Source organism: Triturus cristatus, chromosome 5_2 (assembly GCF_964204655.1).
Source record: "Triturus cristatus chromosome 5_2, aTriCri1.1, whole genome shotgun sequence".
Lineage (NCBI taxonomy): Eukaryota > Metazoa > Chordata > Amphibia > Caudata > Salamandridae > Triturus > Triturus cristatus.
In genome coordinates, this window is record NC_140588.1 from 307,517,887 (window position 1) to 307,535,258 (window position 17,372).

The window sequence follows — 17,372 nt, forward strand, 5'->3', positions numbered from 1 at the left end:
GCTCAGAGACGCTCAAAAAATGTAACATGCACTAGAGGGTGAAGTATTTAAAGCACAAGATAGTGGTTTGTAATTGTTGTGAAGAAAACCTCGGAGGCGGTTATAACACGTTACCTGTTGCAGCATTAAAAACGCTAAACTGAAAACCTGTGCATGTTGAGTCCGGATCTTGAGTAGAAAGGGATGCAGAAAGATATATATATATATATATATATATATATACATACACATATACATATATATTATCTACTGGCGGTCGTCAGTAGATAGTTATAGTTAGGACCGCGTTTCCATAGAAAATCCGCAACATTCTATTTGGAATAACTTTGGCACCGGTTGACGAATCCTCGCGAAATTTTCAAAATAGGTGGGGCGCACCGCTCCGCTCCTACCCTGAAAGTCTCGGGGGGGATTCGTCAAGCGGGGGCTGAAAAAAAAGGGGGTCCCAAAACGCGTTTTCCCCATGCAATTTTCCATAGGGACCTTTAGTCCAAGGTACAGCCCGAACGGATGAACAGAATTACTTGAAATTTGGCAGAGGTAGTCCTCAGCTCAGGGATGTGCCTTTTGCATATATGGAGTCAATCTGTTCCGTAGTTCCTGAGAAAATTGCAGTTAAAAGCACATACATATCTATAGCCGCGCACCGTGCGCGCACCTTGCGAGCACCCTAACGTGCGCAAGCGTAATTCTGATTGGTGGTTACATGTCAGTCAACATTCGAATCGGTCGAAATCAGGAAGTGTCGGCCGCCATTTTGTTTGTTTTCAGTGCGAGAGTGAAAAAGGAAGGTGGCGAACGTGAAAAGGGGGCAGGGTAGAGTGTTCCTAACCCCCTAGCCTTTGTCAGGGGGTCCCTGAAGGACCCCGAAGGCAGAAAAAAACATTTTAATTTTTTTTTAAATCCCGGGGGTGCGCGCACGGTGAAAAACCAAACAAAAAAAAAAACATTTTTTTAATACGTAGTTTATTGTAAAATAAATATATATAAAAAATAATAATACATACATAACTTAGCATTTAAAAAACCGTACAAATTCACTGAAAAAACCATAGGTTTCACACACGTTATAGTTAGAAATTAGCATTTAAAAAACCTTGCAAATTCACTTAAAAACCATAAGTTTCACACATGTTATAGTTAGGTGGATATTTCACTTGTAAAAAACCAATGAAATTCCCCCGTTATAGTTAGTTCAGATAACTATAACTCGCGCGGCCGCCACTCTATCACAAGGATGATGTCATCAGTGATGTCATGAGTGATGCCACTGACCATGTCATGAGTGATGTAATATGTGACGTCATCAGCAGTGGATTGCGGTCACGCGAGTTATAGTTATCTGAACTAACTATAACGGGGGAATTTCATTGGTTTTTTACAAGTGAAATATCCACCTAACTATAACATGTGTGAAACCTATGGTTTTTTAAGTGAATATATATATATATACATATACACATATATATATATTTTTTTTTTACTACTGGCAGTTGCCAGTAGATAGATATATTTAGGATCTAATTTCCATAGGAACAGCATTTTTATCACTTGCCTATAACTTTGGTGTCGTTTGACCAATCTTCATGAAATTTTACAAAACAAAGTGTCAAAGTAAGTAAGTTTTGTGTGTTATTGAAAGTTTGGGGGTGATCCGTGCAGTGAGCACCGAGAAATAGGGGCGCATTTGTTATGTTAATTCCATAGGAACGCACTGTTGAACCACTGGATGGAATTATACCAAATTTGGCAGAAAGGTAGATGTTCCGCACATGGTGCTTTTTATTATTTGGTGCAAATCTGTCCAGTAGTTTTTTAGAAATCCCAGCCGAAAATTATACTTACATCTCTGGCCGCTACTATTTCGCAGTGGTTACGAGATGAATCGCGAATGTGTGCGCCAATGGGAATGCTCTAATTGACTGGATGCAACCTGAACAGAAAGTTGCGCCCGCCATTTTAGGGTCCAGGAACGGTACCTGGGGCTGAAAATTTGTGTGAAAGCTAATATAAGGGGCCAGGGTGAAGATACTCTGACCCCATGTTTGAGAAATTGGTGTATTAGTGACACAATTTATGCGTCCAAATAAGTCATTGCACCCACTCACATACCCATTCAGGTACTTATGCGCCCACTTACAGACTCACTCGGAGAGTGAAGTACCCATGTACAGACCCACTCAGACTCATACATCTACTTAGAGACCGAGTCATAGACTCATGCATACAGTCTAATACTCACTTAGAGACTCTTAAACCCACTCACAGACCCACCTGGGCACTCATGCACCTACTTACAGACTCACTCAGAGTCACGCACCCATGTACAACCTCACTCAGATTTTCACACCCACTTACAGACCCACTCACTTATGTTATGTTATACTGTTTTATAAAGCACACAGCTGCCCGGCAAAGGGGCGTCCCAGCGCTAATAGCAGAAATACGGAGGCTACTGACAAAAGTAGGGCCTATAGTGGAGAGAAGAGGTGGGTTTTAATAGCCTTACGGAATGCCAGGTAGTTATAAATGCTGCAGATGTGTATAGGAAGAGAATTCCAGAGTTTGGCTGCCAGTGTGTGGAAGGAGCGCCCACCAGCACGCACCCTACTTACCCGGGGAACAACCGCCAGATGACTCATCGAGCGGAGTTGGCGGGCGGGTGTATATGATGAAAGCAGGTTGGCCAAAATGCCAGGAGAGAAGAATTCAGAATTTTGAAAGCAATGCAGAGGGACTTAAACTCCACACGTCTGACCACAGGCAACCATTGAAGCCGACGAATAGCACTGGTAGTGGAGCAGGTTCTAAGAAGGCCAAGGAGAGTTCTAGCAGCTGAGTTTAGGACCCCTCTGCAATCTCAGAATCTCAGTCTTGTTTGTCCGCAGGTAGAGCGAGCTAGCGTAATCCAGTCTCGACAAAACGGAGGCCTGAACAATAACCGCCTGATGGACGGATCGAAAAAGTCCAACAGCGGTTTCAGCCCCCGCAAAATACCAAAACAAGTCCCTGCCACTTTCTAGGTTTGGACCTGGAAGCTGAGGGCCGAGTCCACCCAAACACCTAGATTTTTCACCACCTGTTTGGGGGCGGGTGCACAGCCCAAGGTAGCAGGCCACCAGCGTTCACTCCACAGCTCAGAATCTTTCCCTACCAGCAAAACCTCAGACTTGCTGGCATTGAGCTGGAGGCAGTTAGCAGTCATCCACTCAGCGATAGAAGCGAGATCGCTCTGAAACTGTGTCCCGCACGGAATCGTCAGAGAGTGCAACTACCAAATGTGTATCATCTGCATATAAAACTACTGTAAGCCCTCTACTCCTGGCCACAGCTGCTAGTGGTTGGACGTACAAGTTGAAAAGCGTTGGGCTCAGAGCTGAACCCTATGGCACACTGTTGCTTAATAGTATGGACCATGGAGGTGAAAGCGGGGGCATTACCTGGAAGGTCCTCTCAGAAAGAAAAGAGACGAACCAGTCCAGGGAAGAGCTCACAATGCCTGCCTACTACAACCTCTGCAGCAAGATCTGGTGAGAAACCGTGTCAAACGCGGCACTGTGATCTAATAAAATCAGTGCTGAAGTACGTCCCACATCTAGTGCTACCCTCAGATGTTCGGTCACAGCTAGGAGAGCAGACTCTGTGCTGTGGCCAGGGCGAAAGCCATTCTAAGAGGGGTCTAGTATGTTATTCTCTTCCAAGAATCCTGTCAAGATGGAATTTATGTAGGCCTCACAGATTTTGGATGCCCACGGCAGAAGAGAAATAGGTTGAAAGTTCTCAGGTATAGCTGTTTCGAGGGTGGGTTTCTTTTAGCAGGGGAACAACCCTTGCTTGCTTCCAAGTCCTAGGGCAGCCATAGACAGGGACATGTTAATCACCTGACCCAAAGGTGTAAGAAGCAACGGTAATGATATCATAAATTGATCAGGCTTCATGGGGTCAGCAGGAGAGCCGGATTTAACCTTGCTACATAGTGAGCAGAGCTCATCCTGAGAGATCGGCTGGAAAGCGGCAAGCGTGTGAGTAGGAAGGGGTCTACACACAGGGTTAGAACACATAGCAGCTTGAGGAAAGGTCTTATAGATGTTTTCCACCTTGTTAACAAAAAAAGGTGGCGAGAGCCTCACATTGCTCATCTGACATAATCGAGGGCGCTGCAGATACCCCCGCCGATTTCAGATCTTTAAGTATAGAGAAGATACTTTTGGTGGGGTTACTGCTGCTCCTGATCTTGTCTGCAAAGGAAGCTGCCCGTTCTGTCTGAATAGCCCTGTGATACTTCTTGATGGCTGCCTGATAACACCCCTTCAGAATCGGGTCATAATCCAGTCTCCAAGCCTGCTCCAACCTTTTACATGCTTTACGCATAGTAGTGAGCTTGTCATTATACCAAGGACTGGATTTGGTGTTATGGCACTTAGACCATTTAGCAGGAATAAGTGTGTCCAGAGGTTGAATGGTGAAGTTCTTCTTGCTTTGACACGAGGTGTATGGAGTATAAGTAATTTCGAATAGATCCCCTACTTATAAGTGGTTAGTAGGAGTGACACAGGTTTGTTGGTGATTATTAAGGGCACTGTGGGCCGCCACTATTCTTAACCAGCTTGTTCCTTACGCAACGGAGGGTTGAAGTAATATTGTTATTTTTAATATTTTTCAGTCTTTGTACAGTGATGTATTAACCCTGTCCTGAGGAGGCCTAAGAAGTATTAAGGCTGAAACGGGGTCGCGTAGACACTTCTTAAGGAGGAGTCGTTGGAAATATAATGATTATTTGAAATTGTATGATGGTACACTGGAATGACATATAGTAGTTGATAGACCTTAAGTGTACCACCTGGACTACCTCTTAGTGGTCCTTCCAGATCTGTAAGGAGGACACTAGTGTAAATAATTCTCTTAGGGTTATTGTGTTATACATTGATGTCCTTTTTTATGTACAGTATGTTGCGATTTATGTCATGTCCTCGTGTATATATACATTTTTTGTGTATATATATTTTTCTCTTCTTGATTAGGTGGTATTATCTGTGTAGAGTGTAAATATGTTTTGATACAATTCTTCAAAAATGATAAGTGGGAAGAGGATAATTAAATGTGCTCTACTCAAAAACGTTTTTGTATCTATTCCTTTATACCATTTGCGATTGTATAGAGCCACCCAAGAGGCCAAAATTGTGTTCATTTCCTTGTCAAATATATATATTTTTTGAATCTTTGAAATTTGCAACAACGTCGCGATGATCGCGATCACGTCCCGAAAGCGATAAACAAAAGCAGGTAAAAAATTCAGTCTATTACAATACATACATTACTAATTACATCACTGCTTTAAAAACATACTTGTACAAATTTTTCTAGTAAGTTTTTTAAGAAACTGTTTAAACCCTACTTCCTGTTTTCACTATTACACCGAGAGTTGCTATAACAAGCGATTTCCGTGACTACAGTCGTCGTCGTGATGCACAGCGTCACAGAGAAAACAGACAATTTTCTGGAAACTCACTACAAAAACAGGAGTTTGAAAAGTACACTAATAAAGCTCTACTGTTACATATACTGTAGAATGTGTCTATATATATATATTCACTGAAAAAAACCATAGGTTTCAGGGGCGTTATAGTTAGGAATTGGCATTTAAAAAACCTTAGAAATTCACTGAAAAAAACAAAGGTTTCAGGGGCGTTATAGTTAGCTGGACATTTCCCTCGTACAAAACCCTAGAAATTCCCCTGTTCTAGTTAGTTCAGCTAACTATAACTCGCGCCCCCGCAATGCACTGCTGATGACGTCACATATTACATCACTCATGACATGGTCAGTGACATCACTGATGACATCACTGAAGACATCATCCATGTGATAAATTAGTGCATCTTCACACCCTAATATAACCTTTGATACACAGACTCAAAATTTCAGACGGCCATTTTGAAAATCATAGATACTCCAATACCAATAACTACATACCCACTCATTAACTCTTAGGTCTACATACACCTCCACTAACTCACCTGTACAGTCACTCATACTTACAGTCACTCCATACAAGACTATCATATGCATTTATAGACCTAGATAGACACTCACACACCGCCAATCATCCATTGAGGTACTGACACACCTAGTCAGTTGTGCAAGTAATTAAACACAATCCAATTTACTCACCTATGCAGTTAAACACACTCAAGTTCACTTACTCATAAAAATAGTACCACATTCTTATGCTCTAATAGAATCATTGATACAAGCACACACTCATCCATACAGCCACTCTCACAATCACACTCTCACATATACCCACTTATATACTCTTACACACATATATACTGCCTTTCACATATGTAGTTAGTCACACATGTACCACTGAGATATACATTCAATCCCTAACACATCCATACATACACTCACCCAACCATACAGTCCATCACAGATGCACTCTTAAAACCATGCACCCATAGAATCACCCACTCACACATCTATGCATAGAGTCACACACACCCTACCCACACAAACACTCAGGCACCCATACAGATTCTCAGACAACCAATCAATAACCCATATAGACACTCATATAGCCATTCACAAAACCATGCAGCCACTTATACACCTACACACAGACACATACAGACATTCACACAGTTTAGTCACTAGTCTGCAGTAAGATACATTTAATGACTCACTTAAAGAGTCAGTTACGCACCTACAAAATCATCCATTCACACACTTGTACACCCACTCATTCTTCAACAGACCTTTCCCTATATATATTAAACATATTAAAACTGTACAGAAACACATACCTACTGGATGATGTCATCAGTGATGTAATTTGAGATGTCATCAGTGATGTCACTGACCATGTCATGAGTGATGTAATATGTGACGTCATCAGCAGTGCATTGCGGGGGCGCGAGTTATAGTTAGCTGAACTAACTATAACAGGGGAATTTCTAGGGTTTTGTACGAGGAAATGTCCAGCTAACTATAACGCCCCTTAAACCTTTGTTTTTTTCAGTGAAATAAAAAAATATATATATACACATATATATATATATATATATATATATATATATATATTCACTTAAAAAACCATAGGTTTCACACATGTTATAGTTAGCTGGACATTTCACTCGTAAAAAAACAATGAAATTCCCCCGTTATAGTTAGTGCAGGCAACTATAACTCACGCGACCGCAATCCTCTGCTGATGACGTCAGATATTACATCACTGATGACATATGTGTCTTTATGAAAAATATTTATTTGTAATATATGTATAGCTAAAGATTAATGGAAGAAGACATGGGTAAATAAGTGTCTAAATACAGTGATGTAATATCTGACGTCATCAGCAGAGGATTGCGGTCGCGTGAGTTATAGTTGCCTGCACTAACTATAACGGGGGAATTTCATTGGTTTTTTACGAGTGAAATGTCCAGCTAACTATAACATGTGTGAAACCTATGGTTTTTTAAGTGAATTTGCAAGGTTTTTTAAATGCTAATTCGTAACTATAACATGTGTGAAACCTATGGTTTTTTCAGTGAATATATAAACATATAAATATAATCTGCATATCTATATAAATATAATTTCATGCAAACATATACATATATGCATACATATGCATGGTATGTACATGAAAGTTTGAAAAACTCTAATACAAGCAAAGCTAAAAAGCCACCTAATTACAAACAGAATTGCTTTAACTTAAACGAGGGCGAGACCCATTGCATTTTCAATGCTTGTTTACTTTGATTCAATCAAGAAGGCATTCAGATGTGTCCCACATTTTCCATAAATTCTGAATGGTAGCACTCTAGTTGCTCATTAGATCACTGTAGTAAAGCTACTGCTCACCAGGGAAGTCTGCTGCTGGTATTGAAAGTGCATGTTTCAGTCTGCATGTCAGAATTTTTTAATGAAATAGAAGAGGATTTGATAAGTCACTCAAAATGTGCCCTAATTTTTCTTTTTTCCTCACTAATCATAATTTCTATGGCAAAATGAACCTCCTCATTGTTTTCCTTTTAAATTAAACTACTCACTCTCTACTACTCACTCGCTACTACTTTCTACTACTCACTCTCTACTACTCTCTACCACTCACTCTCTACCACTCACTCTCTACTACTCTACTACTCACTCTCTACTACTCTCTCTCTCTACTACTCCCTCTCTACTACTCCCTCTCTACTACTCACTCTCAACTGCTCACTCTACTACTCTCTCTACTACTCTCTCTACTACTCTCTCTACTACTCACTCTACCACTCACTTTCTACCACTCACTTTCTACTACTCACTTTCTACTACTCTCTCTCTACTACTCTCTCTCTACTACTCACTCTCTACTACTCACTCTCTACTACTCACTCTCTACTACTCACTCTCTACTACTACTACTCTCTCTCTACTACTCACTCTCTACTACTCACTCTCTACTACTCACTCTCTACTACTCACTCTCTACTACTCACTCTCTACTACTCACTCTCTACTACTCACTCTCTACTACTCTCTGCTACTCTCTCTGCTACTCTCTCTGCTATTCTCTCTGCTACTCACTTTCTACTACTCACTACTCACTCTCTACTACTCACTCTCTACTACTCACTCTCTACTACTCACTCTCTACTACTCACTCTCTACTACTCACTCTCTACTACTCACTCTACTACTCTCTACTACTCTCTCTGCTACTCTCTCTGCTACTCACTTTCTACTACTCACTCTCTACTACTCACTCTCTACTACTCACCCTCTACTACTCACCCTCTACTACTCACCCTCTACTACTCACCCTCTACTACTCACCCTCTACTACTCACTCTCTACTACTCTCTACTACTCACTCTACTACTCACTCTACTACTCTCTACCACTCACTTTCTACTACTCACTCTCTACTACTCACTCTCTACTACTCACTCTCTACTACTCACTCTCTACTACTCACTCTCTACTACTCACTCTCTACTACTCTCTCTCTACTACTCACTCTCTACTACTCACTCTCTACTACTCACTCTCTACTACTCACTCTCTACTACTCACTCTCTACTACTCACCCCCTACTACTCACTCTCTACTACTCTCTACTACTCACTCTACTACTCTCTACCACTCTCTACTACTCACTCTCTACTACTCACTCTCTACTACTCACTCTCTACTACTCACTCTCTACTACTCACTCTCTACTACTCACTCTCTACTACTCTCTACTACTCTCTACTACTCTCTACTACTCTCTGCTACTCTCTCTGCTACTCTCTCTCTACTACTCTCTCTCTACTACTCACTCTCTACTACTCACTCTCTACTACTCACTCTCTACTACTCACTCTCTACTACTCACCCTCTACTACTCACTCTCTACTACTCTCTACTACTCACTCTACTACTCTCTACCACTCACTTTCTACTACTCACTCTCTACTACTCACTCTCTACTACTCACTCTCTACTACTCACTCTCTACTACTCACTCTCTACTACTCACTCTCTACTACTCACTCTCTACTACTCACTCTCTACTACTCTCTACTACTCTTTACTACTCTTTACTACTCTCTACTACTCTCTACTACTCTCTACTACTCTCTACTAATCTCTGCTACTCTCTGCTACTCTCTCTGCTACTCACTTTCTACTACTCTCTACTACTCACTCTCTACTACTCACTCTCTACTACTCACTCTCTACTACTCTCTAATACTCTCTACTACTCACTCTCAACTACTCACTCAACTACTCACTCTCAACTACTCACTCTCAACTACTCACTCTCTACTACTCACTCTCTACTACTCTCTACTACTCTCTCTGCTACTCTCTCTGCTACTCACTTTCTACTACTCTCTACTACTCACTCTCTACTACTCACTCTACTACTCACCCTCTACTACTCTCTACTACTCTCTACTACTCACTCTCTACTACTCACTCTCTACTACTCACTCTCTACTACTCACTCTCTACTACTCACTCTCTACTACTCACTCTCTACTACTCACTCTCTGCTACTCTCTGCTACTCTCTGCTACTCTCTGCTACTCTCTCTGCTACTCTCTCTGCTACTCACTTTCTACTACTCTCTACTACTCACTCTCTACTACTCTCTACTACTCACTCTCTACTACTCACTCTCAACTACTCACTCTCTACTACTCACTCTCTACTACTCTCTACTACTCTCTACTACTCTCTACTACTCTCTCTGCTACTCTCTCTGCTACTCACTTTCTACTACTCTCTCTCTACTACTCACTCTACTACTCACCCTCCTACTCACCCTCTACTACTCACTCTCTACTACTCTCTACTACTCTCTACTACTCACTCTCTACTACTCACTCTCTACTACTCACTCTCTACTACTCACTCTCTACTACTCACTCTCTACTACTCACTCTCTGCTACTCTCTGCTACTCTCTGCTACTCTCTCTGCTACTCTCTCTGCTACTCACTTTCTACTACTCTCTACTACTCACTCTCTACTACTCTCTACTACTCTCTACTACTCACTCTCAACTACTCACTCTCTACTACTCACTCTCAACTACTCACTCTCAACTACTCACTCTCAACTACTCACTCTACTACTCACTCTACTACTCACTCCACTCTACTACTCACTCTACTACTCACTCTACTACTCACTCTACTACTCACTCTCTACTACTCACTCTCTACTACTCACTCCCTACTACTCCCTACTACTCACTCTACTACTCTCTACTACTCTCTACTACTCTCTGCTACTCTCTGCTACTCTCTGCTACTCTCTGCTACTCTCTCTGCTACTCTCTCTGCTACTCACTTTCTACTCACTCTACTACTCACTCTCTACTACTCACTCTCTACTACTCTCTACTACTCTCTACTACTCTCTACTACTCTCTCTACTACTCACTCTCAACTACTCACTCTCAACTACTCACTCTCAACTACTCACTCTCAACTACTCACTCTACTACTCACTCTACTACTCACTCTACTACTCTCTACCACTCACTCTCTACTACTCACTCTCTCTACTACTCACTCTCTACTACTCACTCTACTACTCTCTCTGCTACTCACTTTCTACTACTCTCTATCTACTACTCTCTCTACTACTCCCTCTCTACTACTCCCTCTCTACTACTCCCTCTCTACTACTCCCTCTCTAACTACTCCCTCTCTACTACTCCCTCTCTACTACTCCCTCTCTACTACTCCCTCTCTACTACTCCCTCTCTACTACTCTCTCTACTACTCCCTCTCTACTACTCTCTCTACTACTCCCTCTCTACTACTCCCTCTCTACTACTCCCTCTCTACTACTCCCTCTCTACTACTCCCTCTCAACTACTCCCTCTACTACTCTCTCTACTACTCACTCTACTACTCTCTAACACTCACGCTCTACTACTCACTCTCTACTACTCTCTCTACTACTCTCTCTACTACTCTCTACTACTCTCTACTACTCTCTACTACTCTCTACTACTCCCTCTGCTACTCACTTTCTACTACTCTCTACTACTCACTCTCTACTACTCACTCTCTACTCTCTACTACTCTCTCTACTACTCACTCTCTACTACTCACCCTCTACTACTCACCCTCTACTACTCTCTACTACTCACCCTCTACTACTCTCTACTACTCACCCTCTACTACTCTCTACTACTCCCTCTGCTACTCACTTTCTACTACTCTCTACTACTCACTCTCTACTACTCACTCTCTACTCTCTACTACTCACTCTCTACTACTCACCCTCTACTACTCACCCTCTACTACTCACCCTCTACTACTCACCCTCTACTACTCACCCTCTACTCACTCTACTACTCACTCTCCACTACTCTCTACTTATCACTCTCTACTACTCAGTCTGTACTACTCTCTACTACTCTCTCTCTACTACTCTCTACTACTCACTCTCTAATACTCACTCTCTACTACTCCCTCTACTACTCCCTCTACTACTCACTCTCTACTACTCACTCTCTACTACTCACTCTACTACTCAGTCTCCACTACTCACTCTCTACTACTCTCTACTACTCACTCTCTAATACTCACTCTCTACTACTCCCTCTACTACTCACTCTACTACTCACTCTCTACTACTCTCTATTACACCCTCTACTACTCACTCGCTACTACTCTCTACTACTCTCTACTTCTCACTCGCTACTACTCTCTACTACTCACTATCTACTACTCACTACTACTCTCCCCTACTCACTCTCTGCTACTACTCTCTACTACTCTCTACGACTCTCTCTACTTCTCTCTCTCTACTCTCTATTACTCATCCTCTACTCTCTACCTCTCTACCTTTCTCTACCTCTCTCTCTACTACTCTCTACCTCTCTACCTCTACCTCTCTACCTCTACCTCTCTACCTCTCTCTACACGCACACATATGCACATATATGCATTTATTTATATGTATGTGTATATATATGTATTTACATACATATATAAACATATATATAATCTGCATATCTATATAAATACAAATATAAATGCATGCATACATATACAGATATGCATGTTATTTACATGAAATTTTGAAAAACACTAATAAAAGCAAAGCTAAAAAGCCACCTAATTACAAACAGAATTGCTTTAACTTAAACGAGGGCGAGACCTATTGCATTTTCAATGCTTGTTTACTTTGGTTCCATCAAGAAGGCATTCAGATGTGACACATTTGCCATAAATTTTGAATGGTAGCACTCTAGTTCCTCATTAGATCACTGTAGTAAAGCTACTGCTCACCAGGGAAGTCTGCTGCTGGTATTGAAAGTGCATGTTTCAGTCTGCATGTCAGAATTCTTTAATGAAATAGAAGAGCATTTGAGAAGTCACTCAAAATGTGCCCTAATTTTTCTTTCTGCAGCACTAATCATACATTCTATGGCAAAATGAACCCTCTCATTTTGATCCTTTTTAAATTAAATGTTTTAAATGTTACCACTTTATTCCAATCAAGATGGCTTCAGGTGTGCCATACCTTTGTCATAAGTAAGACTGTTAGCGCTCTAGTTGTTCTTTGGAACACTCTGGGAAGCTACAGTAGAACACAAAGGAATCAACTGACAGTCTCTGCCCTTGTTGGATGTACATGCTTTACTGAGAATGTCAGACTTCATTCTCACATGACTGAGAAAGATAATGTGAATTTACAGAAAATATGCTCTCAGTTTAGCTTATAGATCACCTTCCAAACCTCTGTGGGAAAAGCATGTGAAAATAGTTTTCTCTCAAACATGATTCATGATATCCCAGCAGAAGGCTTTTTCACATGGTAAAATCACCTTAGAACATACTACAATTCCTAAAATGAGTATGGTACCATCAACAAATGATTTATAATGTAACTAAAGTCTTAAAACCTTCTATTAACTGCAATGCTTTTTAATGAGGTGCTATCATGTATATTGGTCCCAAGATGGCTGCCAACACTTCTTGGATGAAGTGCTGACAGCCAATCAGATCTCACAATGAGATGTGTGGTTAGGCTCCGCCTAGATATGTATATGATTTTACTTTTGATTTTCTCAGGAACTACTGAACGGATTTACACCATATATGCAAAAGGCACATGCCTGACCTGAGGACTACCTCTTTGCCAAATTTCAAGTAATTCTGTTCAGCCGTTCTGGCTGTAGCTGTGTCTAAAGGTTCTATGGAAAAATGCATGGGGAAAATGCGTTTTGGGACCACCCTTTTTTCTCGGCCCCCGCTTGACGAATCACCCCGAGACTTTCAGGGTAGGAGCTGAACGGAGCTCCCCATTAGTTTTGAAAATTTCGCGAGGATTCGTCAACCGGCGCCAAAGTTGTTCAAAATAGAATTTTGAGATTTCCTATGGAAACTAGGTTGTAACTATAACCATCTACTGGCGACCGCCAGTAGATAATACACTAACTCCAGTTCCCATCCAGTTCCTGGACACCAACACAGGGACTCTGGTTTGTAATTAAAAAGAGATTCTCTTTATTCTCATTCTTTTGGTAACACGTTTTGCCTTTATCCACAGGCTTGCTCACACCAACAACGCTGTTGCCATTTCCTTACTTTTAAAACCACGGGTTCCCAATCACATGGGTCGCCATCTCCATAGCCATGGATGACAGACTACATCCCCAAATCGTGTTCAATACCAATTCAGAATATATTTGCCATGTATAACTTTATAAAACATTTCAAATTCATGTTTTTATATTTAACAATGTATACCTGAGATTTGTCAAAAAATGTATGCATTTGCAAGACAATGTTATTTGCATTGATTTTTGCATTATTTCTATAATATTTTAGTCCAACGGATTTTAGATAAGTGTCTACTTCATCCTATGTCATATCGACATTGTTCAAAAATTGATAAAAAATGTGCACAACTTCGCTTAATCATATGTCATCTACATTATTTTAAAACACCATATTAAAATTCATAGCTATTTTAAAATATTTACACTGTTAAAACCTCTAAAAAATCCATTCTTTTAAAGAGATTCTATTTATTCAATTAGTGTTAATTAATAATATATATAATAATATACATTTATATACATATGTATATATAGATATATATCTGAGCTCCGTTCTTTATTCCAGACCATGTCATGCATCATTTAATATGTGAGGTCATAAGCAGTGCATTGCAGGGAGTGAGTTATATTTAGCTCAGCTAACTATAAATGCTGAATTTGACAGGTTTTGTACACGTGAAATCTGACCCTAACTAAAACTACCCTGTAACCTTTGTTTTTTCAGTGAATTTCTAAGGTCTTTTAAATTCTATTTTGTAACTATAGCGTTCCTGTAACCTTTGATTTTTTCAGTGAATTTCTATGATTTTTTAACTAGTAATCGAGTTTGAAGAGTGTAGCGAAAGGGGGCTGTGCCTCCAACCTTCTCTCAGGAATTCCACTTTATAGTACTTATAGTACCAGGAGGACTTCTTTGCCCCCAAGGTCCCTCAGGAGTAAAGTGGATTTTATTCCCCAATCAGTAGTGCAGCACTAGCCACATTTGCAGGGTGGGGAGAAAGGGGTCTTGGCCTCCAAACACCTCTTAGAAATCCCGCTGTATGGAACTTACCGGAGGTAACAGGAGGGATAGTTGGCCCCCCCAAGGACGTACTTGGGGCCCAGTACCCCTGCTGTTATTTCCAGTACATCCCACATAGGGAATTGCTGAGACATCTAGGAGGCCATGCCCCCTTTCTCCACCACTCTGCAACCGTGCCTCTTGGCACACTACTAGTAAGGGGATGAAGTCCCCTTGGCTATTGAGGGTCCTTGCAGCCAACTACCCTTCCTGTTACCTCCAGCAAGACCCACACAGTGGGTTTGCTGAGAAGTTTTTGGTGACAACATCCCCTTTCTCTACCACTCTGCAAATGTGCTTCGTGGAGGACAAATAGTTAGGGGATGAAGTTCCCTTGGCTCTTGAGTGTCCTTGGGGGCCAACTAGCCCTTCTGTTATCTCCAGTAAGATCCAAACAGCTGGACTGGAAAAAGGTTGTCAGAGATCATACCCTCTTGTCCACCTCTCTGCAAACAAGCCTCCTGGTGTACTGTTGCTTGGGGAATGAAGTCAACTATAGTCCTTAGGCACTCAAAAAGCAAGGGAACCTTATCCCTCCACCAGTAGTGCACCGAGAGGCACAGTTGCAGAATGGTGCAGAAAGGGGGAAGGGCCTCGGACCACCTCTCAGCAATTCCACTATGTGCAGCTTACTGGAGGCAACAGGATGTATTGTTGGCCCCTAAGGACCCTCAGCAGCTAAGGGGACTTCATCCCCCACCCAGAAGCATGCCAAAAGTAATGTTTGCAGAGTGGTGGAGAAAGAGGGCGGGGCCTCGGCGATTTGTACATTTTTTTCCCTTCAGATATTTTAGGAAGGGGGCTGCATGGCCCCCCTTCCCCGGACCTTTTTGGGCCTGTGGGGCCCATTCCCCGGGACCTGGCCAATTCTTGTCATAGTGTAAAAAAAGGGAGTGGGATGCATGACCCCCCTCTCAAGGCTGTTTTTGACCCTGGGCACTCCTTCCCCCAGGGCCAGGCCATTATATATATTTTTTATTTAAAAAGGTGACTGAGTGGCCCACCTCCACAGGCCAATTTCAGCCCCATGAACCCCATCCCCCAGGGCCAAGCCTTCATTTGTTCTTTAACTGGGAGGGGGCCACATGGCCCCCTCCCCAGGCTTATTTTTGGCCCCAGGGACCCCATCCCCCAGGCCCTGGCCTTTTTTTATTTTTATTTGAATAAAACTTCAAGCCCCGGAGACCCCATTCCCCAGGGGCAGGCCTTCATTTATTGTTTTTAAAAGCGAACGGGGCAAGTGTGGCCCCCCTCCCTGTACCAACTTCAGCCCTGACAACCCCATCACCCGGGGCAATGCCACCTTGTTGGGGACCATGGGGAAGCCATTTCATAGTCCCCCGGTCCCTGCTGGCTCATTACTTCCAGCGGGAGCCGGCAATGCTTTTTGACAGAGGGAGCTGCAAACATAGAGCTCCCTCTGTACAAAATCAATTCTGCTCTGCTTCGTGGAAGCAAGAGCATTTTACGTCTCTCGCTTCCATGAACAGGAGTAGAGTTTGTTATGGCTTGGCGGGAGTAGTGTTCCTGCCAAGCCAAAGCAAACTGCAATGTCCTGGTAGTGGGCACCCTGGGACATTGCTGGAACCAGCCCTGGAGACCCTGCAGATCCCAGGGCCATCTATAGCTCAACAAAGGGGTTCACATGGCCCCATCCAACCAAAATTAAGCCCAAGGAGGTGGCGGTACCCGGGGCTGCATGGGGGGGGGCTGGAGCCCCCCACACAATATATTTAAATATTGCCCTGGGGAGTTGACAGTTCCCGGCACTGCAGGAGGGGGCTGGAGCCCCCAAAACATTATTTTTAAATATATAGCACAGGGAAGGTAGGGATCCCTGGTGCTGCGTGGGCCCCCCACATTAATATTTATTATAGCCCCATGGAGATGGCAGTCCCTGGAGCAGTGGGGGTATGTGGCCTCACAGAATTTATTTTAATTATCCCTGGGAGGTAGCGGTCCCTGGGGCTGTGTGGGGGAGCTGGAGCACTCCCATGCACTACAATTTATTATAGTCCCGGGGAGATGGCGTTCCTCTGGGTTGCAGGGGGCCTGCACGGGACCCCATTATTATTTATTTTTTATTTGCCCTTGGACCTAGCCAGCCGGGGCCGAATTAAGTAAAGCGCGGGATCCCACACTTGGTTTTTCAACAATTTACAGAAGGATTTGTGGATTGACCGTGATTCCAGCTGAATTCTTTTTAAAACAATGCGTTATTGGCCCTGGGGATAGCTGCAGAACG

General features: G+C 42.4%; 1 protein-coding gene across 2 annotated transcripts in view; it reads right to left on the minus strand.

Moving 5' to 3' along the window:
* C5_2H5orf22 (chromosome 5_2 C5orf22 homolog) overlaps window positions 1-17,372 on the minus strand; it is a 409,270-nt gene that overhangs the window by 261,325 nt on the left and 130,573 nt on the right. The window lies entirely within an intron of this gene.